Consider the following 24,173-nt stretch of genomic DNA (forward strand, 5'->3'; position numbering starts at 1 on the left):
CAGTCTCTGACCATCTCCTGTAATATGTCTGCAGTCTCTGACCATCTCTTGTACTATGTCTGCAGTCTCTAACCATCTCCTGTAGTATGTCTGCAGTCTTTGACTATCTCTTGTACTATGTCTGCATATGTCTCTGGCCATCTCTTATACTATGTCTGCAGTCTCTAACCATCTCCTGTAGTATGTCTGCAGTCTCTGACAATCTCTTGTACTATGTCTGCAGTCTCTGACCATCTCCTGTACTATGTCTGCAGTCTCTAACCATCTCCTGTATTATGTCTGTAGTCTCTGAGCATCTCCTGTAGTATGTCTGCAGTCTCTGATCATCTCCTGTACTATGTCTGCAGTCTCTGACCATCTCTTGTACTATGTCTGCAGTCTCTGACCATCTCTTGTACTATGTCTGCAGTCTCTGTCCATCTCCTGTACTATGTCTGCAGTCTCTGACCATGTCGGAGCGCCAGAAATATTTCTGCACCCAGGCATCTGTGACCCCAGGATCGGCCCTGCATGGAGGCAGGCCTCCAATCCCACTTGACACCTTCAAAGGGGAAACGCATTGGACAGGAGCCAGCGGTGTGACTTTAGTACTCATGAGCCGATAGAATAAATCAGCCTTGTTCATGGGTTACAATGTTTTGCCTTTGATTATCTATCTGTAAGTGCAATACTTTGTTGTTTTGAATAAACATATCGTCAGTAATGCACTATGTGTTCTCCTCCTTGCTTTTAAATACATCCACTCGAGTCGGAGCATTGGCTTGCTACTATCAGGACATGTGTGAACTGGGCCAGGAGTGAGATGCGATTTTCCTCACTGGGGAAAGTTTCTAAGTGTGTTCGATTCTACAGGAAATATAGGATCCGGTAAGCAGCCTGTTTGTCTGCACTTGCACTTGGGTGGAAATCAAGTGGTGGATTATTTTTATTACTTTTATTGCAGCAAGAAGGACTATATGGACTCTGTTATAATTTTGTGGCTTTACTGTATTTAAGTGCTTGTTTGATGGATATAATGTTTTGACAATATCCCTGTCATATGTACATATGATTTTTTATCACAATCACTGTGGTGTGTCTTCGATTAGAATTGCACTTTGCACTTTATGTGATATAATTGATTTATGGAAAATTGAACCTTGACCTATTACAGGGTATCATTATAGCTTATTTGCATATCAGCATTTGCACTTTATAATTCACAGTTTAATATTGTTTTTTTTTTATACCTGCAAACAATTAAAGAAAGCGCACTTTTTTTATTATTGTTTATGCAGTCAAGTGTTCAGCTACTTTTTTTGGTGCAGCAGTCTTGATATTAGTAGCCAACATTTTTTCTGGATCTTTTTTTTTTTGTTTTCCCCTTTTTATTAGTTGAACTAGATGGACATGCATTTTTTTTCAACCAGACTAACTATGAAACTATGTATATACTCAGGCCCGGATTCACAACGGACTTACGACGGCGTATCTCCACGTACGCCGTCGTAAGTCTGAATCCGAGCCGTCGTATCTATGCGCCTGATTCATAGAATCAGTTACGCATAGATTTGGGCAAGATACGAGCGGCGTAAGTCTCCTACGCCGTCGTATCTTGGGGTGCATATTTACACTGGCCGCTAGGTGGCGCTTCCATTGATTTCCACGTTGAATATGCAAATGAGCTAGATACACCGATTCACGAACGTACATGCGCCCGGCGTATCAAGATACGTCATTTACGTAAGGCGTCTGACCGGCGTAAAGTTACCCCTCATAAAGCAGGGGTAAGTCATGTTAGGTATGGACGTCGGAAACGTCCGAACAGGGTCGTATTTTACGTTGTTTGCGTAAGTCGTCCGTGAATAGGGCTGGGCGTAGGTTACGTTCACGTCGACTAAGCATTGAGTGGGCATAATTTACTTTAAAAATTTGACGTGATACTGAGCATGCGCGCGCATGCGCCATTCGTAAAGCGTGTCATTTACGTGGGGTCACCAATCATTTACATACGACACGCCCCCTACCAGCCTAGTTTGAATTTGGCGGGCTTACGCCGGCCCATTTACACTACGCCGCTGTAACTTAGAGCGCAAGTCCTTTCTGAATACGGGACCTGCCGCTCTAAGGCACACAATAGAATCCATCCGCAGATAAATCCGAGCAAATGGGTTTCAGCGGATAGATCCTATGGTGTGTACACTCCAGCGGATCTGTTTCCGCGGATATTTATCCGTCGACTCGCTTTTCAGCAGATCGAATATTTGCTGACATGCTAAACAAATCTATCCGCTGCAAATCTATCCGACGGACAGATCCGTTGGTTAGTACACACTATCCGCGGATAAGAACCACGCGCATGCTCAGACAAAATAAGGGGATGGGAGCACTCGTTCAGGTAAAACTCTCGTTTGTTTGTGATATGGCACATTCGTCCTTTTAAATATCTAGTGTGTCGTTTATTGCCTCTTGTTTTTTCTGCATTCTCTTGCTAGAATAAACCCGTTCTCTTGCTGATGCTATCTAACCAGATGTTGGAACTTTCTTTTTGTCCTCCACATGTCAATGTTTATATGTTTTGGTTTGTAATTTAATGTTGTTTAATTTTTTTTCCCTTTTTTTTTTTTTTGGTGCAATTTATGTCACCATTCTTTTTTCTTGCATTTTTTTTTAAATTTTATTTTTTTGTGCAATTTATGTCACCATTGTTTTTTCTTGCACATTTTTTTTTTTAATTTTTTTTGTTGTGCAATTTATGTCACCATTGTTTTTTCTTGCACATTTTTTTATTTTTTTTGTTGTGCAATTTATGTCACCATTGTTTTTTCTTGCATTTTTTTTTTTTTCATTTTTTTTTGTCAAGTTATGTCACCATTTTATTTTGGCGTGTGTTTTTCCTTTTTTGTTTTCCCAAGTTGGTACGCCAAATGTACCCCCCCCCCCCCCCCAAGGACTTGGTGTCCTTTCTAAATGACACATATTATTTGCTAAAATGTTTCATGCCTAATCACCACAGTATTAAAACACAATAGACAAGGTATTTCAGTAAATCAAATAACCATTTATTTTGGCCATAAACAAAAATAAATTACCAAGAACGGCAGCACTTGATGAGATAGCAACATACATGCAGACTTGTGTTCCAGACTGCACAGGCAACATAGTCAAGGAGAAAATGGCAAACCTTGAGGACCACATACCGAGAACTAAAAAGAACAACCACAAAAACAAAAACCAGGAGCAGCAGCAAGTGAGCCAATGGAGCCGAGGCTGTGGTAGCCCAAAAAAAAACAAAGTTTTTGGGGGATCAAATGGAAGGCCGGGAATCATCTTCTCCTGTTCCTTGTAACCCTCCTTGCAGCCTGCATTGCAGCAGATCTTCCACGGACCCGTCCACGGCCCCTTGCAGGTCGGGATGATGTGGCAGCAGGAGGAGTTAGCAGGTGTTGGGCAGGATGGGCCGGGTCACTCAGCTCTGTGTCATTGGTCAGCCAGCCCTGGTGCAGCCATAAAAGCACCTGGTTCACCAGGTTCCTGGCACGCCTCTGACCGTCCTCCCCCGCTTGGGACAATTCGTGTGCCACATAGGCACTGTAGGCCTCAGTGGGGTTGAGGGGGGCCCTCATTAAGGCTCTAGCCTCCCGAATCATCTCGAGGCTCTCATCCTCCACTTACCTCCTGCGCCTCATTAGGCCTGTTTGCCTGACCCGGGGGGGGGGGGAGGGACTTGCCTGGTGGTGCTGACCCTGGGGCCCTCCTGACTGGTGCTGGGCCCGGCCTCCTCCTCCTGGCTGCCAATGACCCCTTCCTCCTGGCTGGCATGCATCTCAGCATCAGTAGCCGAAATATCATGGCTGCTCCCTTCTTCCTGTGTCAAAAAAAGTGACATGTTTTACAATTTGGCACAAGCAAATCACACACATTTTCATGCTCTAGACTGGTTTGTTTTATCTTACTTTAAACTTGAATAGACTCTCCTTCTGATCCCTGCACTTGGCATCCATGACCCCTATTTTTATGCCCATGACTTTTATAGTCCATTTTTTGTTTTGGGATTACAATATCAACTCAATAAACAAACAAGAATTGGCAGCCCAATAAAATTGATACAAATACTCTACCTCATCAGAAGTGGAGAGTCGCAGATTTTCATGCATGCCAGCCAGCCCCTCACCGCGCTCCTCCTGGCTGTGGTGATCCGTGGAAGGTCTGCTGCGATGCCGGCTGGAAGGAAGGCTTGACATTGATCGCCGGCCCTCCATTTGATCCCCCAAAAACTCAAACTCTTGGTAGTACCACAGACTGGGCTCAGTGGACTCGCTTGCTGCTGCTCCTGATCTTTGTTCCCGTAGTTCTCTTCTTTTGGTTCGGTATGCGGCCCTCAGGTTATTCATTTTCTTCTTGACCATCTCGCCTGTGCAGCCCGGAACCCATGTCTGCATATATGTAGCTATCTCATCAAGTGCTGCCGTTCGTCGGTCCCGCTTCGAATACAGGGGATGTTTTGTATCCCAAAGTAGGGGCATTTCCCTAAATTTTTCTATGAGTCGAGAAATTATCTCTTTTCCCACGATGTTTTCCTTTTTTTGGTTTATTTGACAAATTTCAAGATTAACACTGTTAAACAAAAAAAAAATAAGCATTAAAAAATGCACAGCATTCACATTGTATTAATATGTGGCCCCAGATTTATCAAGTACTATGCAAACACAGTGTCTCCTGCAGCTAAAATGCTGGCCAGCTCTGCCCCATTGTTGTGACCAAAAATGAGTTCACATGCAGACCCTTTTTCAAATAAGTTTGCTAAATACGTGTAATCTAGACCCATCCACAATTTGTTATATTTAGACCTTTCCTCAAGGCATTATTTCATGTGTACCTAGCATGCCCCTCATCATTCCTGACATATAAATACACTTCCTAATAACCTCTGCCCAACCAACACAGAACAATACTTGCATGATCACAATACACCTGGCCAAAAATACAAATAGGTAGAGCATTCTTCACATCTAGATTTAAGTGATGTGTGAAAGCATTGTGAGAAGTAGATACCGTTTTGGGGACACAAGAAACATAATAAGTAGCGTTAAAAGGGTGCAAACAACAGACAAAACCTCAATCCCATGGCTCTCAAGTTTCTAGGCCTCTGCTGATCCCATGTTGTAATTTCTTACCTTATTATCTCTAGCTCCTCTTGAAGCACGATCAAATAATCTCCGCGTAACCTACGTAAGCACGTCGGTTCCCTTTTATACACTCCGCGTGTGCGTGACACACCGCCTTCGTCTCCATTGCCATGCCCCCTAATCAATGTTAACTCAAAAAATATGGCGTTAACTGTGTAACTTCTGTCAAATGTTCTAATAATCTCCGCGTAAGCAACGTAATCACATAGGTTCCCTTTAACAGACTCCGCGTGTGCGTGACACATCGCTTTCGTCACCATTGCCATGCCCCCTAATCAATGTTAACTCAAAAAATATGGCGTTAACTGTGTAACTTCTGTCAAATGTTCTAATAATCTCCGCGTAAGCAACGTAATCACGTAGGTTCCCTTTAACAGACTCCGCGTGTGCGTGACACACCGCTTTCGTCAACATTGCCATGCCCCCTAATCAATGTTAACTTAAAAAATATGGCGTGAACTGTGTTACTTCTGTGAAACGGGCGAATAATCTCTGCGTAACCTACGTAATCACGTCTTATTCATTCTCTACACTCCGCGTATGTATGAACCGCCGCCCTCGTCCCCGCCCATGACGGGACATTTCCTGTTTTCCACGCCCCTAAACTCTGTGGGAAGGAAAGATGGCGATGTCACACAAGCATTCACGGAGCTCTCAGGCCGCAAGTGAGGTGACAGAGGCAGGAACGTCGCGATCCAGGCCAAAACGTTATAAGGCCACTAATATGTCTTTAGACGAAATGGTGGAGCTTGTAGACATTATGCGGAGGAAGGACTATGATGGCCAATATGGGCCATACAAGACCCCAAACCGCAGGAAGGGGAAAATTATGGAGAAGGTGGCAAGGAAAATGCAGAGTATGTTTGGGATCACCAGGTCCAAGGAGCAGCTACGGAAGCGGTGGTCCGACTTAAAACTCCGTGAGCCACATCAATTGAAGAAAATCAAAAAAATACAAAAAAAAAGTAAGTTCTTTTTTTGTTTGTGGGGGGGGGACAATTTTATTAGTTTAATGTTTGGTCAGGTACATTTCTACATCTGTATCCTTGGCCTGGTTGTACTTCTGAACACATGTTGAAATAGTATTTTTTAAATAAATATCATTTGCTTGGCCAACGAGTGTTAATAGGAAACCTTGTTCACATCAGATTGCTTCTCACCAATACGATGTTGGCCCAGGAACAACACACCTGGACATGCCTCTCTGGCCAAAAACATTGTTTGTAAACATTGTGTAAAAATATATTTTTGTAAAATTTGAATCCTCGAATGGGACATGCAAACAGTGCTACTAAGCAGGTGTTTTCATATCTGTAATCCAGAGCACCTGTGTCTCCCCCAAAATATTACACTAAAATTTGTATGGTCTCAGCTCAAAATTTGAAGGGGGGGACATCCATGTGTGTCACTTCGCTAAAAAGGGACTGAATCAGAGCTTGGCCTAGAAGTCATCCTAAAATGTAGGTTTGGGGTGATAAGACAACAAAATTCTAACCAAAAAAAGCCTCTATACTTCTATGCAATGTGTGCGATTTCTGCTCTACAATATCTGTGTGCTGATGAGTATACTTTTTTTTTTGTGTTATTTATAGGGGAAAGAAGACGCCAGCAATTCGAGGAGGCAGAGAGGGCCAGACACGCCCGGAATCTGCCATCTGGCCATGTGGAGGAGGAGGAAGGAAGAGAGGAGGATGTGGAGGAGGAAGGAAGAGATGAGGATGTGGAGGAGGAGGAGGAAGGAAGAGAGGAGGTGGAAGGAAGAGAGGAGGAAGGAAGAGAGGAGGATGTAGTCATTTTAAATCTTGTAGTTGTGGAGGATGAAGATGAAATTGAAGAAGAAGATTTTGGTGATTTTGAAGATGGTGGATTGGTGGAAGAAGAAGAAGGAGGAGTCGTGGAGGATGAGGGGGAAGTGGTTCAAGAAGGAGGAGTTATTGAAGATGGAGAAGTGGTGGAGGAGGAGGAAATTCGCATTCCATCGGGTCAGTGTCACCCCAGCTTTATAGGGCAAAACAGATGTAGATAGGGTTGCCACCTCATCCCTTTAATCCCGAACACATATGGATTACACATGTTCTGTGGCTAATGGAATGCAGATATGGCACCAGGTGAGTTAAATTACCACCTTTTAATCAGCCACAGAACCTGTGTAATTAATATGTGTTCTGGTTTAAAGGGATGAGGTGGCAACCCTAGATGTATATAGGCCGGTAAAATTGGTAATTTTATATTTTGTATTCATTTTGTAGGGGATGAAGATGCTGTTCCGCATTTTTCTCACGCAAGTGCGGGAATAATTATTCAGCAAGTGATGGAGTGCAGCAGTGAAATGGAGAATATGTGGCAATGGATGGTTCTCATGGAACAGAATGTGAGAAATGTAATTGTGGAGTGCTGCACCGAGCTGGACACTATGCGGCAAAGAATGGTGGTTATCGAACAAAACTATAAAAACATCATTGACATGATGGGCCGTGTCAAAGACTGAACACCCCCCCCCCCCCCCCCGCCCATCCCCCAACCTGTTTTAATTTTTGACTCAGCAACACGCCAAAATTTGAAGATGCACACACAGTGTTTCAACATGTGCTATCTGCCATCACAGAATATCTGTGCTTTGTGGGTACAACCCCCTCCTCGATTGTCAATTAGTTTTCGAGGAAGGGTTTGCTCCCACAAAACACAGACATTGTTCACCCATGATGGCAGATAGCACATGTCGCCATTTTTCTGTCTTTCTATGTTGTAGAACTGACATTTGGCGAATTGCACTGAATGTGTGCATCTTCAAATTTTGGCGTGTTCCGGTGTGAACTCACACCATGACTGTTATTGTGAATGTAAAAGTGACACATTTGTGTTTTCAAGTTTTTGGACATGTTTTATTTTTTGTATTATAAAAATGGCTTCCAATCAACAAGCCAGAAAAATCATAAAAAGTTACAAAAAATTTTAAAAATACAAAAATAAGTTAACAAAAAAAAGATTGGGTAACACATCTATCCAAAAAATGTTACCAATCTTTTTTTTTTATATATAAAAAAAAAAAAGATAATTAATAAATAATTTTTCTAAATTTTATAAAAAATTTCTTAAAAAATATAGAAAAATAACAAAAAATTTAGAAAAATTTGTTGAACAAATATATTAAAAAAATTTTAGCAATATTTTTGAGAATAATTACCCACAAAAATTTTGAGAAAAAAAAAGAGATCAAAAATCTCAAACATATTTTGGGGGAAAAAAAAAATTATTAAAATAAAAAAAAAACATTTGGTTAAGTTTACACTTGGTAAATAGAATATTTGTGTGAAAAATGGTACAATTGTACTACATTGTTTGTGAACACCAAAAAAATTTAAAAAAATTGTTTGGACCAAAAAAAAAAAATGAGAAAAAACACAAAAAAAAATAAAAAAAAAGCCTTGCAAACTAAAAATGTTGGCATGTTTATTAATAAAAATCTTCTTAAAAAACAACGAAAATGAAAAAGCTGACAATAAAAAAAGCTTTTCCAAAATCATAAAAATGAGTGGCTTTATTCTTTTATATGCTGAATACCCAGTTTGGAGATGAGTGAATAATGTGCAATTGTGTTTATTTACTAAAACCTGAACCCTACATTTGGCACTAGAAGTGCACTATTTTTGGTGAGAACCAGGAAGACAGATAAAAAGAGAAAAAGCAGTAATGACAAACAACTGTATAAAGTCCAATGGTCTAATTATTTATTAGTTCTGTGAATATTTCTTTCTTTTGGGGGCCGAATTAGAAAGAAATATGATCTGGCATAGCAATGGCCCCCCGACCCATGAAGTACTCAACATATTTGTCGCGTACCTCACGAGCTGATTGGGTGGCAAAGCCAGCGCGACCAGTGTCCAGCCCAGGGAGAGGATCTGAGAGTAGTCTTGCCTCAGAAACGCTGTCTGGTAGGTACGTCTGGGAGTGCCTGCGTAAAAAGTTGTGCAAAATGCAGCAGGCAAATACAATGGTGTTAAATTTATATTCCGCCAGATGTATCGCTGTCAGGAAAAGGCGGAACTGGTTGGTGAGGATCCCAAAGGCATTCTCGACTACCCTCCGAGCCTTGGCCAACCGAAAATTAAACACCCTCCTCTCTAAGGTGAGGGTCCTCTGGGGAAAAGGCCGCATTAGGTGAGGTCCAAGCCCGAAAGCTTCGTCCGCTAGGAACACAAACGGAAGTCCTTCCACATTATCTTCATCTGGTGGCAGTGCCAGACCACCAGCTTGTAGACGATCGTAGAATTCTGTCCGCGAGAACACTCCCCCATCTGAGAGCCGGCCGTTCTTCCCCACGTCCACATATAGAAACTCATACTGTGCCGACACCACCGCCATCAACACAATACTATGATAACCCTTGTAGTTATAATAGTAGGACCCCGAGTGGGGTGGGGGCACTATGCGGACGTGTTTCCCATCTATTGCTCCACCGCAGTTTGGAAAATCACACCGCTGGGCAAATTGGGAAGCCACAGACTGCCATTCCTGTGGTGTGGAGGGTAGCTGTGGGGACAAACAAATAAAGAGATTTAGTACTTTGGCACATAAACATTGCAAACAAAATACAAAAACCATCATTGTGCAACATCAACAACAGGATTCACATTTCCTACAAGCATTGTGAAGTGAGTATTTCTTTAAAAAAATATAGGCCCACTTAATTATCAGACTCCACATCCCTCTGATGATAGAGCAATAAACAATTTTCGGGGGGAGGAGGGGGGGGGCAGAGCTACAATGGATTAGCCAAAAAATCACCAAAAAATTGGCTAGGTGGGTTTGGGCCTAGGAAAGCATGCTGGACAGGTTTATGGTGGGTAAGGACAAAATATGCAGGTAGGCCCAAAACAAACATGTAAAGGTTAACAACATGCATGGGGAGAAAAGGGAACATCCAACACACAGCATATTACAATCTCATGGTTATTAGGGAAGAAAAAAAATTAGACTTTCTCACACATTTAAAAAACAAAACATTGTGAGGTTAAAATGAGGGAACTTACCTTAATATACTCCTCCTTCAAAACACGTATGATGGCAGTACACGTCTCCGGTATGATGACCCCAAGCGAGAGAGATGCCTGTCGAGAACTTGAGGTCCTGCAGGCTCCTCCCAGTCGCCAGGTACCGCAACGTGGCAATAAGCCTCTGCTCGGCCGTGATGGCTTGGCGCATCACAGTGTCCTGCCTCGTGATATAGGGGGACAGAAGATCCAGCAGACGGTTGAATACGGGGTCCGTCATGCGGAGAAAATTCCTAAAATCAACAGGATTATTCTCCTGGAGTTCCCTAAGCAGAGGCATATGAGAAAACTGGTCACGCTGGCGCAACCAATTCTTGGCCCAGAAACGCCTCCTCCCACTGTTCCTGGCCAATAAACAGGTTCGCTGGACATGGCCAGAAGCAATCCCATAACCAGCACCAATTCGCGAGAATCGACGCTGCTGCTCCATCATGGCTTCAAACCGGCCGGCTGGTCAGTCAAGAACACACTCCAACAGAAAGCACCCCCAAATCCAGCACAACCTGCTAAGCCCGCACGACAAACAGATACAAGCGCACAGTACGCAGAAACGTGCTGAAAGCCTGTGCCCGAATGCCAACTGCGAACCCGCAAGCAAACGCACTGAACCCGAGAATACCTACTGTCAAAACGCGGAGACTGAAAAGCACGAATCGGCTCTAACCAAACCTTGACTAGCACGCGGTAACACGGAACTAGCAAAAGCGGAACAGAGGGCGGCGCCGTTGACTTTGGTCTTCCCCTTTATAGTGACGTCTTACGTGGTTTACGTTGCATACGTTCTGGTTCGGGGATTTTTTGGCGCTAGTGTGTACGTTCCAGCGGACCAACAGATAAATCCGCCGATCCGCTGAAACCGATCCGCGGATAAATTTCAGCGGATGGATTCTATCGTGTGTATGGGGCCTAAGTTACGGCGACGTAGTGTATCTGAGATACGCTATGCCCGCCTAAAGATAGGCGATTCTTTGAGAATCTGGACCATAGTGTGTACAACCATGCCTACTTAAAGTAGACCAAGCATTAAAAAAATGTTTAATGTTAAAATGGTTCTAAAGTATAGATGTATCTTACCTTAATACAGTCACTGCATTAAAGTTGAAGTAAAGTCACACAATCTAACTAATGGACAGGGCACTTGAGGCAGAACAGAGGGAGGAAGAGGAGGACTTCTTTACGTCTCAAGGCCCCCTTTATCCAGACAGTATTACTGTGGGCCCACCGCTCACACAGGAAGAGAAGGAGGAGGAGGATTGTGTCAGCATGGAGGTGGAGCCTAGCACTCAGCAGCAAGGTTTTGTACGTGGCTGAGAGGAGGTGGCTGCAGATCATGTCACCCTTAATGACCCAAAGGACTCCAGATCAAATGCCTCAGCAAACCTACTCTGCCTGGCTCCCTGATCCTGCAAAGCCTGCAAAAGGACCCTCGGATTCGTACAATCAAGGAGAGGGATCACTACTGGCTGGCAACCCTTCTTGATCCACGTTACAAGGGTAAGGTTGCGGAACTTATCCAGCCTTCGCAGAGGGAGCAGAGGATGAAACATCTTCGGGAGACCTTGCAGAAAGGTTTGTGCAATGCGTTTCCAGAGCCTACGAGGTTACAATTTCTTGGTCCTCCTGGACAACGTGTTGCTGAGGCTTCACAGAAGGAGCGGTGGAGAAGGTGGCCATCTTACCGATGCGTTCAGAAATTTTTTTAGTCCGCAGCCCCAAGGTCTGATCGGTTCCAACAACCATCGCCAGCATCTGATTTACATGGTGCAGAAATACCTAGGAGAAAGATCAGACTTGGAGACCTTTCCAACCGAAAATCCACTTGCTTACTGGGTCTTGAGGATAGATCACTGGCCAGAGCTTGCACAGTATGCAATTGAGCTACTGGCCTGTCCTGTCTCCAGTAGGGATGAGCTTCGTGTTCCAGTGAAACTCATGTTCGATTTGAACATCGTATGTTCGACCGTTCGTCGAATTACGAACATTAAGGACCGTTTGCGCCAAATTCGAGTGGAGTGTCACGGCCCATAATTCACTGCGGCATCGCAGTGCATTGCTGGCTGAGGATTGGCCAAGCATGCACTATGACCCGCATGCTTTGGCCAATCACAGCGCGCAAAAAATGGAGAGCCATAATTGGCCAAAGCCAGGGTGGCTTTGGCAATTATGGTTAAGGGGGCTTAGTACACGTCCCACACTATATAAGGCCGCCTCCGTGGCGGCCTTGTGTAGTGTGTTGCGGTGGTTAAGATAGAGAGAGAGAGAGTGTCATTTTTTTTAGTTAGATAGAACAGGCAGGCGAGTCAGTTACAGTTAGTGTGTGAAGGGTATATATGCATCCCAGGTGTTGTGTATATATATATATATATATTTATACAATGTATTGAGTTTAGCTAGATCCGCTCTTCCTAATATACTGACAGGCAGGCAGGTGATTGTGCTAGCTGCAGTATTTTCACTTGGTGTACTGTGCCCTCTGCACAGTGTGCACCTAAAGCTACGTGAAAAAAAATTGCTGTTGTTATCATATTAATACCACAGGCAGTGGCTGATCAGCAAGTATTTTCACTTGGTGTACTGTGTCCTCTGCACAGTGTGCACCTAAAGCCACGTGAATACAATTGCTGTTGTTGTCATATTAATACCACAGGTAGTGACTGATCAGCAAGTATTTTCACTTGTTGTACTGTGTCCTCTGCACAGTGTGCACCTAAAGCTACGTCAATACATTTGCTGGTGTTCTCATATTAATACCACAGGCAGGGATCTGCAAGTATTTTCACTTGGTGTACTGTGTCCTCTGCACAGTGTGCACCTAAAGCTACGTCAATACATTTGCTGGTGTTCTCATATTAATACCACAGTCAGGGATCTGCAAGTATTTTCACTTGGTGTACTGTGTCCTCTGCACAGTGTGCACCTAAAGCTACGTCAATACATTTGCTGGTGTTCTCATATTAATACCACAGGCAGGGATCTGCAAGTGTTTTCACTTGGTGTACTGTGTCCTCTGCACAGTGTGCACCTAAAGCCATGTGAATACAATTGCTGTTGTTCTCATATTAATACCACAGGCAGTGACTGATCAGCAAGTATTTTCACTTGGTGTACTGTGTCCTCTGCACAGTGTGCACCTAAAGTTACGTGAATACAATTGCTGTTGTTCTCATATTAATACCACAGGCAGTGACTGATCAGCAAGTATTGTCAGTATTTGTGCAGCTACATCTCCCTGCAGGCCATTGGTATGTCTGGAAGGACAACAAGGAGAGGCAGAGTCACAAGCCAATAAAAGAGGGCAAGCAGGCTCTGTGTCTAGAGGCAACAGTGCTGCTGGTCGTGGACACGGTGCATCCTCATCAGCACGTGGCCGTGGGACACGCTCGTCCTTTTTTTCGGCAGCTGGCCGTGTTGAGCCTCCACATGCCGAACACTTGGTAGAGTGGATAACCAAGCCGTCCTCATCCTCCTCATCCTCTCTCACCCAGGCTCAGGGTACTTTTTCTGGCAAAGCAGCTGCCAATGCGGCCTCTTCCCTCTGCTTAATGGCATCAGTCACTCCTTCCCTAGCCCCACCATGTCCTCCTGAGGAGTCCCCCGAACTGTTTGACCACAGTGTTGGGTACAAGCTGCAGGAGGATGCACAGCGTTTTGAAGGCTCCGATGATGGTACACAGCTAGAGGAAGGCAATAACGTGAGCCCAGAGAGAGGGGGTGCCCAAGAAGAACAGCAATCTGGCAGCCATGTTCCTCCAGCTGCAGCATACTGCCAGGATTTGTACAGTGATGAGGAGAGAGGGGATGTTGAGGTCACTGACTCTACGTGGGTGCCTGATAGGAGAGAGGAGGAGGAGGAGGCACATCTCCAACGAGGCAGGATGCCATCCAGGGGCCAGCTTAAGGGCAGCACACCGACTGCATCACAACGCAGAACTCCGAATGTGCAGGGCGCTGCTGTCTCTCCGCGTTATTCCAAAAGTTCTTTGGTGTGGGCCTTTTTTGAGACGAGTGCATCAGATCGCACCGCTGCTATTTGCAACATATGTCGCAAGCGTATCTCGCATGGCCAAAACATCACCCGCTTGGGCACCACATGCTTGACCAGACATATGTCGACCTGTCATTCAGTTCGTTGGCAAGCGTACCTTAAAGACCCACACCAAAGAACAAAGCGGACCTCTCCTTGCCCCTCATCTGCTGGGATCTCCAACCCCACTATACCTTCAGTCCTCTCTGAAGCCTGCACAGATAGGACTAAAGGTGTAGAATTAGGTGTGTCACAGTCAAGTACTTGCGGGTAATCTACTATCGGTACACTGACGTCAGATTGTACCAGGCAAATATCCCTGCTCCAGCGGCTGCAGCGCCAAAATAAGTTTTCTCCCAGCCATCCACATGCCCAGCAGTTGAATGCTAGCTTAGCTAAATTGCTAGCACTTTAACTACTGCCTTTTCAGTTGGTAGATTCTGCCCCCTACCGTGAGTTTGTGGAATGTGGGGTACCTCAGTGGCAGGTTCCCAAACGCCACTTTTTCTCACGGAAGGCGATTTCTGCTCTCTACCGACATGTTGAAGGAAATGTCCATGCCTCGCTGGACAGGGCGATCAGTGGTAAGGTGCATATTACCGCTGACTCATGGTCCAGCAGGCATGGACAGGGACGTTACCTATCTTTCACGGCGCATTGGGTGACTCTGCTGGCAGCTGGGAAGGATGCAGACAAGGTACAGTAGTGATGGAGGTTGTATCGCCACCACGCCTCCAAAATGCTACTACTGGTGGTTGTGACACACCTCTCTCCTCCATCCCCTCCTCTTCTTCTTCCTCTGTGGCCTCTTCCTGTGTTGATGTGTCCTCGGAACCAGCGGTGCTCCGTAGGCGTTCAAGGGGCTATGCAGGTATGCAGGCAAAGAGATGCCAATGCGGTGCTTGAGCTGGTGTGCTTGGGGGACAGGAGTCACACTGAGCCAGAGGTTCTGTCAGCTCTGCAGGGGCAGGCTCAAAGGTGGTTGATGCCACGCCAGCTTAAGCCAGGAATGGTGGTTTGCGACAATGGCACCAACCTCCTCTCCGCCCTGCGACAGGGACAACTGACCCATGTGCCCTGTTTTGCTCATGTCCTTAACTTGGTGGTGCAGCGGTTCTTGGGCAGGTACCCGGGCTTACAGGATGTCCTGAAGCAGGCCAGGAAACTCTGTGTGCATTTCCGACGGTCATATAATGCCAGTGCTCGGCTGGCAGACCTCCAAAAGGAATACAACCTGCCCAAGAACCGCCTAATCTGTGACATGCCCACCAGGTGGAACTCTACGTTGGCCATGCTGCAGCGGCTGCACACGCGGCAGAGGGCCATCAATGAGTATATGTGCCAATATGGCACCAGGACAGGGTCAGGGGAGCTTGTTTTTTTTTCCACACCAGTGGGCCATGATCAGGGATGCATGCACTGTCCTGACACCATTTGAGGAGGCCACGAGGATGGTGAGCAGAGACAGTGCATGCATCAGTGACACTGTCCCTCTTATCCACCTGTTGGAGCACACGCTGCGTGGAATAATGGTCAGGGCCCTTGAGGCAGAACAGAGGGAGAAAGAGGAGGACTTCCTTACCTCTCAAGGCCCTCTTTATCCAGACAGTGTTCCTGTTTGCCTGCCTATCACACAGGAAGACGACGAGGAGGAGGATTGTGTCAGCATGGAGGTGGAGCCCAGCCCTCAGCATCAGCAGCAGTCTTCAAGGGGTCAATTACAGTCCCAAGAAACCCATGGACTTGTACGTAGCTGGGACGAGGTGGCTGCAGGTCATGTCGTCCTCAGTGACCCAGAGGACTCCGCACCGAATGCCTCAGCAAACCTACGCTGTATGGCCTCTTTGATCCTGCAAATCCTGCGGAAGGATTCTCGTATTCGTGCTATCAAGGAGAGGTATCATACTGGCTGGCAACTATCCACGTTACAAGGGTAAGGTTGCGGAACTTATCTCGAGGGCGCAGAGGGAGCAGAAGATGAAACATCTTCGGGAGGCCTTGCAGAAAGGTCTGTGCAACGCGTTCCCAGAGACTGGGAGGTTACAAAATCCTGGCGCTATAAATTTTGCGTAAACCAATCACTATGCGCTTATTGCGATATTTTTTTTTTCTTACCAAAAATATGTAGAAGAATACATATCGGCCTAAACTGAGAAAACATATATTTTTAAAAAAAAAATTGGGATATTTATTATAGCAAAAAGTAAAAAAAAAAATTTTTTTTTCAAAATTTTCAGTCTTTTTTTGCTTATAGCGCAAAAAATAAAGCGCTCGATGGGACCAGTAACCAAATAACTTTTGGCAATTGTAGTGCTCAATATAGTTAATTTATTGGATGCAGAAATATATGCAGAAATATACGCCGTTTACGTAAGGCGTACGTCCGGCGTAAAGTTTTTCCACCTAAAGGAGGCAAAGGTATGGACCAGGGAACAGTCGTCGTATTTTACATTGTTTACGTAGGACTACGTGAATAGGGCTGGGCGTAGGTTACATCACGTCGTAGTCAGTGATTCGACGTATCTTATGGAGTATTTTAGACGTGATTCTGAGCATGCGCACTGGGATGCGTCCATGGTACGGCGCATGTGCCGTTCATTCGGGCCATCCTTTGCATGGGGTCACGGTTCATTTAAATGGATCACGCCCACCGTCCACCTACTTTGAATTAGGCGGGCTTACGCCGAATAGTTTACGTTACGCTGGCGCAACGTAGGGAGCTAGTGCTGTGTGAATACTCTGCTTGCCTCTCTGTGTTACGTCGGCGTAGCGCATATGAGATGTGCTACGCCGGCAGAAAGATGCGCCGATCTACCTGGATCTGGCCCTATATATATATGTCCCTCAATGACTGACAGTTTTAGCGCTTAATGACTATTGTTTTTTGCACAAAAAAAAAAAAGAGATGATCAAATACCACAAAAAAAAGCTCTATTTGTGGGAAAAAAAGGGCGTCAATTTTGTTTGGGAGCCACGTCGCACAACCGCGCAATTGTCATTCAAAGCGTGACAGTGCTGAAAGCTAAAAATTTACCTGGGCAGGAAGGGGGTGAAAATGCCCGGTATTGAAGTGGTTAAAATCACTGCTCCTGAAAAAAAAGCAGTTTTTAAAACTTTTTTTTGCATTGATACATGTCCCCTGGGGCAGGACACGGTTCCCCAAACCCATTTTAGAACAATAACTTGCATATTAGCCTTTAAAATTCGCACTTTGGATTTCTCCCATTCGAGTCCCATAGACTTTAACAGTGTTTGAATGTTCGGGAAAAATTTCAGTTTGTTCGCATGTTCTGGATGCAAACCGAAACAGGGGGTGTTCGGCTCATCCCTAGTCCCCATAGTATATGTCTTGCTATGAGGAGAACTGGCAGGAAAAAGGGGCAGACAGAGTCAGTGGGGGCCCCCAAAGAAGAGGTAAGGGCCTGCACTGTGCAATATCGTTGCACAGAGCAGGTAAGTAGAACCCCTTTTTTTATTTTAATTAAAAAAGGGCTTTTGGAATCACTTTAAGTGCATGCATTCTAAGTGATTAGTAAGTGCAACAGGAATTTATAAAATCTCACAGAGATCACAGTACTCTTCCTGATAATCCCTTGACATGCTTTTCTCTCCAGAAGAACTGAGCCATCTCTTCTTACTGGACTAAGATGCTAACTTTAGAGATGACACCAGGGCTCAAGTCCTGCGGGAACGCGTGGGAACGGAGTCCCTGCACTTTTTTCACAGCAGGAACGCAGTTCCCTTTGCAGGACTAGAGCCGCTCGAGCCAATCCTTCACTAAGCGGCGATGCCCAGCTCGAGTCACTGTCAGGGGCAAGCGAACCTTAGTAATCCTTTATGTTACTGGCCGCTTCCTGTATATGGATTCATCGGGTAGTGTGCAGGTATTCTGTCACTTCCTCGATGCCGCAATGTCTCCTGGGAGCTTTTGTCATTGTTCCCAGGAGACATTGCGGAGGTCTGCCGCGAGTTATGGCAGGATTTAGAAAGAACATGCTTAAAGTTCTTTCTAAATGCCACGATAACTCGCGGCAGACATGCGTTTTTTTGGGTGGGGGAGTGGATCTTGGGTGGGAGTTCCCACACTTTTTTCCCTAGGACTTGACCCCTGGATGACACAACACAATCATTTAAATCCTAGTGCCTGTGCAACTCCCCCTCCAACTAAGCACCCACCCAGGTGCATAATTACCTGTATCCTGCAGCTGTGGCTTCTTGCAAAAATTGTATATGCACTTTACACTATCTTTTGCTATGTTGCTATACATTGTGATATACAGTGCCTTGAAAGAGTATTCACACCCCTGGAACTTTCCTACTTTTTTGCATGTTACAACCAAAAATATAAATGTATTTTATTGGGATTTTATGTGATAGACCAACACTAAGTGGCACATAATTGTGAAGTGGAAGGAAAATGACAAAAGGTTTTCCAAATTTTTTACAAATAAATATCTGAAAAGTGTGGCGTGCAGTTGTATTCGGCCCTCTTTTACTCTGATACCCCTAACTAAAATCTAGTGGAACCAATTGCCTTTATAAGTCACCTAATTAGTAAATAGCGTCCACCTGTGTGCAATTTTAATCTCAGTATATATACAGGTGTTCTGTGAAGCCCTCAGAGGTTTCGTAGAGATCCTTAGTGAACAAACAGCATCCTGAAGGCCAAGGAACACACCAGATCAGGGAAGTTGTAGAGCAGTTTAAAGCAGGGCTAGGTTATAAAAAAAATATATCCCAAGCTTTGAACATCTCATGGGGCACTGTTCAATCCATTATTGGAATATTGAAAAAGTATGGCACAATTGCAAACCTACCAAGACATGGCAGTCCACCTAAACTGACAAGCCGGGCAAGGAGAGCATTCATCGGAGAAGCAGCCAAGAGGCCCATGGTAATTCTGGAGGAGCTGCAGAGATCCACAGCTCAGGTGGGAGAATATGTCCACAGAGCAACTATTAGTCGTGCACTCCACAAATATGGCCTTTATGGAAGCGTGGCAAGAAGAAAGCCCATTGTTGAAAGAAAGCTATAAGAAGTCCTGTTTGCAGTTTGCAGAAAGCCATGAGAGGGACAGAGAAAACATGTGGAAGAAAGTGCTCTGGTCAGATGAGACCAAAATTTAACTTTTTGGCCTAAAAGCAAAATATTATGTGTGGCGGAAAACTAACACTGCACATCACCCTGAACACACCATCTTCACTGTGAAACATGGTGGTGGCAGCATCATATTGTGGGGATGCTTTTCTTCAGTATGGACAGGGAAACTGGTCAGAGTTGAAAGAAAGCCATAAGAAGTCCTGTTTGCAGTTTGCGAGAAGCCATGTGGGGGACACAGCAAACATGTGGAAGAAGGTGCTCTGGTCAGATGAGACCAAAATTTACCTTGTTGGCCTAAAAGCAAAATGCTATGTGTGGCAGAAACAATAACACTGTACATCACCATGAACACACCATCCCCTCCATTAAACATGGTGGTGGCAACATCATGTTGTGGGGATGCTTTTCTTCAGCAGGGACAGGGAAGCTGGTCAATGATGATAGAAGATGGATGGAGCCACTGTAATGCCGCGTACACACGATCGGTTTTCCAGTCGGAAAAAGTCAGATGTGAGCTTTTGGGTGGGGATTTCCGACCGTGTGTATGCTCCATCGGACTTTTTCAGTCAGAATTTCCACCAGCAAAGGTTTGAGAGCAGGTTCTCTATTTTCCCAATGGAAAAAATTCCTAGCGAAAAAAACGTTCGTCTGTATGGATGGAATTCCGGCGCGCAAAAAAAAAAATGCATGCTCAGAATCAAGCAAAAGAGCCACACTGCCTATTGAACTACATTGATCTCGGCTCGTCTTACGTGTTGTAGGTCACTGCGTTCTTGACGGGCAGAATTTGGTGTGACCGTGTGTATGCAAGACAAGCTTGAGCAGAATTCCGATCGTGTGTACGCGGCATTAGAGTTTGTAAAATACTTCAGACTATGGCGGAGGTTCTCCTCCTAGCAGGACAGCGACCCTAAACATACAGCCAGAGCTACAATGGAATGGTTTAGATCAAAGCATATTCATATGTTAGAATAGCCCAGTCAAAGTCCAGCCCTAAATCCAACTGAGAATCTGTGGAAAGACTTGAAAATTGCTGTTTACAGACGTTCTCCATCCAATCTGACAGAGCTTGAGCTGTTTTGCAAAGAAGAATTGGCAAAAATGTCACTCTCTAGATCTGCAAAGCTGGTAGAGACATCCCCCCAAAAGACTTGCAGCTGTAATTGCAGTGAAATGTGGTTCTACAAAGTATTGACTTGAGGGGGGTTGAATACAAATGAACTTCACACTTTTCACAGATTTATTTATAAAAAAATATGAAAAACATTTATATTTTTCCTTCTACGTCACAATTATATGCCACTTTGTGTTGGTCTATCCTATAAAATCCCCAAAAAATAAATTTACATTTTTGGTTGTAACATGACAAAATGTGTATTTTCAAGGGGGTATGATTACTTTAAAGACATTGCTTCCATGTATAATTTGTACTTCTACTGTGCGTAAAGGTATGCATCCAAGTTCGTTCATTCAATACACCACCTTCTTTCTGTAGTGCAACAATTCTGCTTTAATGTTCCTTGCAGCGGCGGCCAGTCCATAAGGGGATATATTCGCTATTATCTTCTGGCTTCTCATCCCAGCCAATAAGGACAGGAGGCGAATCTTAAGACCAGATTAGCCAGGAGGAAAAGCCAGGGACGCCACAACCTGAAAGGTGGGGGGGGGGGTGTTAGCCACCATCTCAAAAAATGGAGCACCGGCCCACCACTGTTTCCTTGTCATAATGCAAGTCTATGGCTAATCACAGTTTTCTGACTCAACTGTTGCTTTGTGCAAAAGATTTACCTTTTAAGACTCAGTGGACAGTAAGGGAGGCCCGGAGCAAAAGACAGCAAAGACTAGCAGAGGGCCGGGCATGACAGAGTGTCTAGTGACACAGGAAGGGTTAAGCAAAGGGGGTTGGAGGTAGGAAGAGCAGGATTGGTGTAGAGAGGGGCGGGGGAGTTAGAAGGATCAAGTTCAGAGGAGCGGCAGGATTGGCTGGGAGTAGCAGGGGAGTTACCCTATAAAAGGGTGGGGCGGGGCCAGGCGGGCACTTGCAGTCAGGAGAGCAACGAGGAAGCAGCTTTTCCTCCTGCTCTCACACAGACAAAATGGCGTCCGTCGACCTCGTGCTCGCACGCTTGCGGGCCGAGGCAGCTCATCGGGGCACAGACTGGCTAGAGAGGCGTGCTGCAGAATGGGTCGCGGACCAGGCGGGCGGATCGGGAGGATCGGGCGGCGGTGAGTTGACCCCACGCGGGCGGAGGTCGCGGCCTCCGGCCCGCTATTCCCCGGGGCCCTCATCCAGGACTGCAAGGGGGGCCCGGAGCCCCCCGGGGAGGCGGTCGGCCCCCCCGCCGAAGCGGGTGACCAGAAGCGGGACGGGGGGGACAGAGCAGGACGCACGCCGCCGACCTCCGTCGGTGGGCGGGGCCACGGGCCGTACCGGCGCCGCTTACCCAAATGCGGGCGGTGGGGGGGGGACACCTTCTCCTTCTGCGGCAGGAACGGGGGCTTCAAAGGGGAAAAAGAAGGCCTCAGACCCACCTGGCACGGCCGTGGGGCCCTCTACACGTGGGGCCGGCGGTTCCGCGGGTGGGCGGGGCTCGGAGCGGGGGGCATCAGGCAACGCGGAGTCATCGTCGGGTGGTCTGCCTGCTGCAGCAACGCGGGGCAGAGGAACAGCAAAAGGCCGGCCGGAACGGAGGGGGGACTCCGGGGCCTCCAGGTCATCTTCTCCTGGGGGACTGTCGGCCGCACCGATCCCAGTCGGGGAGGACAGGTCGGAAGGTGTGCCATCGGAAGACGAAGATGGTGAACCGGAGAGGGAGTCAGCGGTGGAAATCCAGTCTACGGCAGCGGGGGCGTCTCCCGGCAGGCCTGGTAAGTCCACTACTTTACATGTATCCTCTTTAGCTGACGCATTGTGTGAATTGTTGGGAGTGGGGAGGGGGGGGGTTCCAGCACCTCCGCCGCCAGTGGCGGTGGCTGCACCGGTGGTGGCGGGCGTTGCGCCTGCCGCCTCTGGGGCTGACGCCCTGTTGACGGAATTGGTGGGAGGCCTCAAGGAGCTTTTGGGCCGGGTGGCTGCTGTACAGGGCCCTTCGCCACAGGTGGCTCCGTGGGCACCTGTGGCTGTGGGCGCGACTGGGGGTGATGCTCCGGCCGGAGGGGGGGTTGCGGCTTCGCAGCTTCCCCCGGTGGCCCCAGTGGCAGGACAGGTGGGGACGGGAAAAGACAAGTCAGGGGGGGCCCCGGAGGTGGTGACTCGTTCCGATCTGGTACGTATTGCGGATGCGGCAAGGGGCGAGGTTTATATATGCTACGAGTGTCCTCTGGGGGGTCATTTAAAGCAGGAGGTGAAGGAAAAAATTTACAAGAGCGAATATGTGGAGATATTCTCCCTGTTGCCGTTGGAGAAATTCAACCTCGATAGGGTGAAGCCGGATGATTCTAAAAAGGAGGATGAGGAGAAGAGGCGGTATAGGTTGATTCCGCGCACTTTCGTGAACTGGCTCCAGGCGTTCGCCATTATGGCTAGCGTCGTTGGCGAAAAGAACCCAGAACATTGCTCGGCGTTGTTCGGGTACATGGATTCAATTGGGGAGGCGCATCGGGTGTACGGGGGGTCGGCTTGGCTCAGGTACGATGAGCAGTTTCGGCAACGGCGGGCAGTTAGGCCCTCTCTGCGCTGGGATCAGAAAGATATCAGCCTCTGGATGCGGCTCATGTCGGCGGCTAAGGCCCCGGCGCAGTCTTTTCACGGGGGGGGCCGGGGGTACATCCTCCTCAGGACCGTCGGCCGGTAAGAAGTGGGGAGTTTGCTGGCAGTTCAATGAGAACGCCTGCAAATTCGGAGGATCATGTAAATTCAAACACGAGTGCTCAGGGTGTGGGGGCTCCCACCCCGCGGCCAAGTGTTTTAAAAAGGGAAAGCGTGCCGGTGACGCTGCTCAAAAAAGGGACGACTCCGGTGAAGGGGGAAAGGATGCTACCTTTCCTAAGTAGGTACCCAGACAAGGCAGCGGCAGAACTATTGTCCTCGGGGTTCAGGGACGGTTTCAAGATACCGTGTTCGCTGGCGGTGGTGCCGCCGGTGGCACGAAATTTGAAATCGGCTCTCCTTAATCCGGGGGTGGTGGGGGAAAAGTTGGGCAAGGAAGTGGCACTAGGACGGATGGGCGGGCCGTTTGCAGCCCCGCCCTTGCCGGAGCTGGTGGTGTCTCCGTTGGGGGTGGTGCCTAAGAAGGAACCGAACAAATTCCGTCTTATTCACCACCTGTCATTCCCAAAAGGGGGTTCGGTCAACGACTTTATCGATCCGGAGGCTTGCACGGTGTCCTACACGTCGTTTGATGCGGCGGTACGGTGGGTGCGGAGGTACGGACGGGGGGCCTTAATGGCAAAGGCGGACATCGAATCCGCCTTCCGGTTGTTGCCGGTGCATCCTGACTGTTTTAGGCTGTTGGGATGTTGCTGGCAGGGCCAATACTATGTTGACCAGTGCCTACCCATGGGCTGCTCCATTTCCTGCGCACTGTTTGAGACATTCAGTTCCTTTTTGGAATGGGTGGTCAGGGATGTGTCGGGCCTGGACTCGATCATTCACTATCTGGATGACTACCTCTGCGTGGGGCCGCCTTCCTCTGGTGTGTGTGCGACTCTACTGTCAACGTTGCAGCACATTGCGGGACGTTTTGGCGTGCCCTTGGCGGCTGACAAGACGGAAGGCCCCACGACGGAGATTAGTTTTCTGGGTATAGTGATCGATTCAGAAGTAATGGAGTGCCGTCTTCCCAGGGATAAGCTCGAGGCCTTGAAAGCGGAAGTTAGAGAGTTTCAGGG

This window comes from Rana temporaria, chromosome 8 (genome assembly GCF_905171775.1).
Source record: "Rana temporaria chromosome 8, aRanTem1.1, whole genome shotgun sequence".
Taxonomy (NCBI): Eukaryota; Metazoa; Chordata; class Amphibia; order Anura; family Ranidae; genus Rana; species Rana temporaria.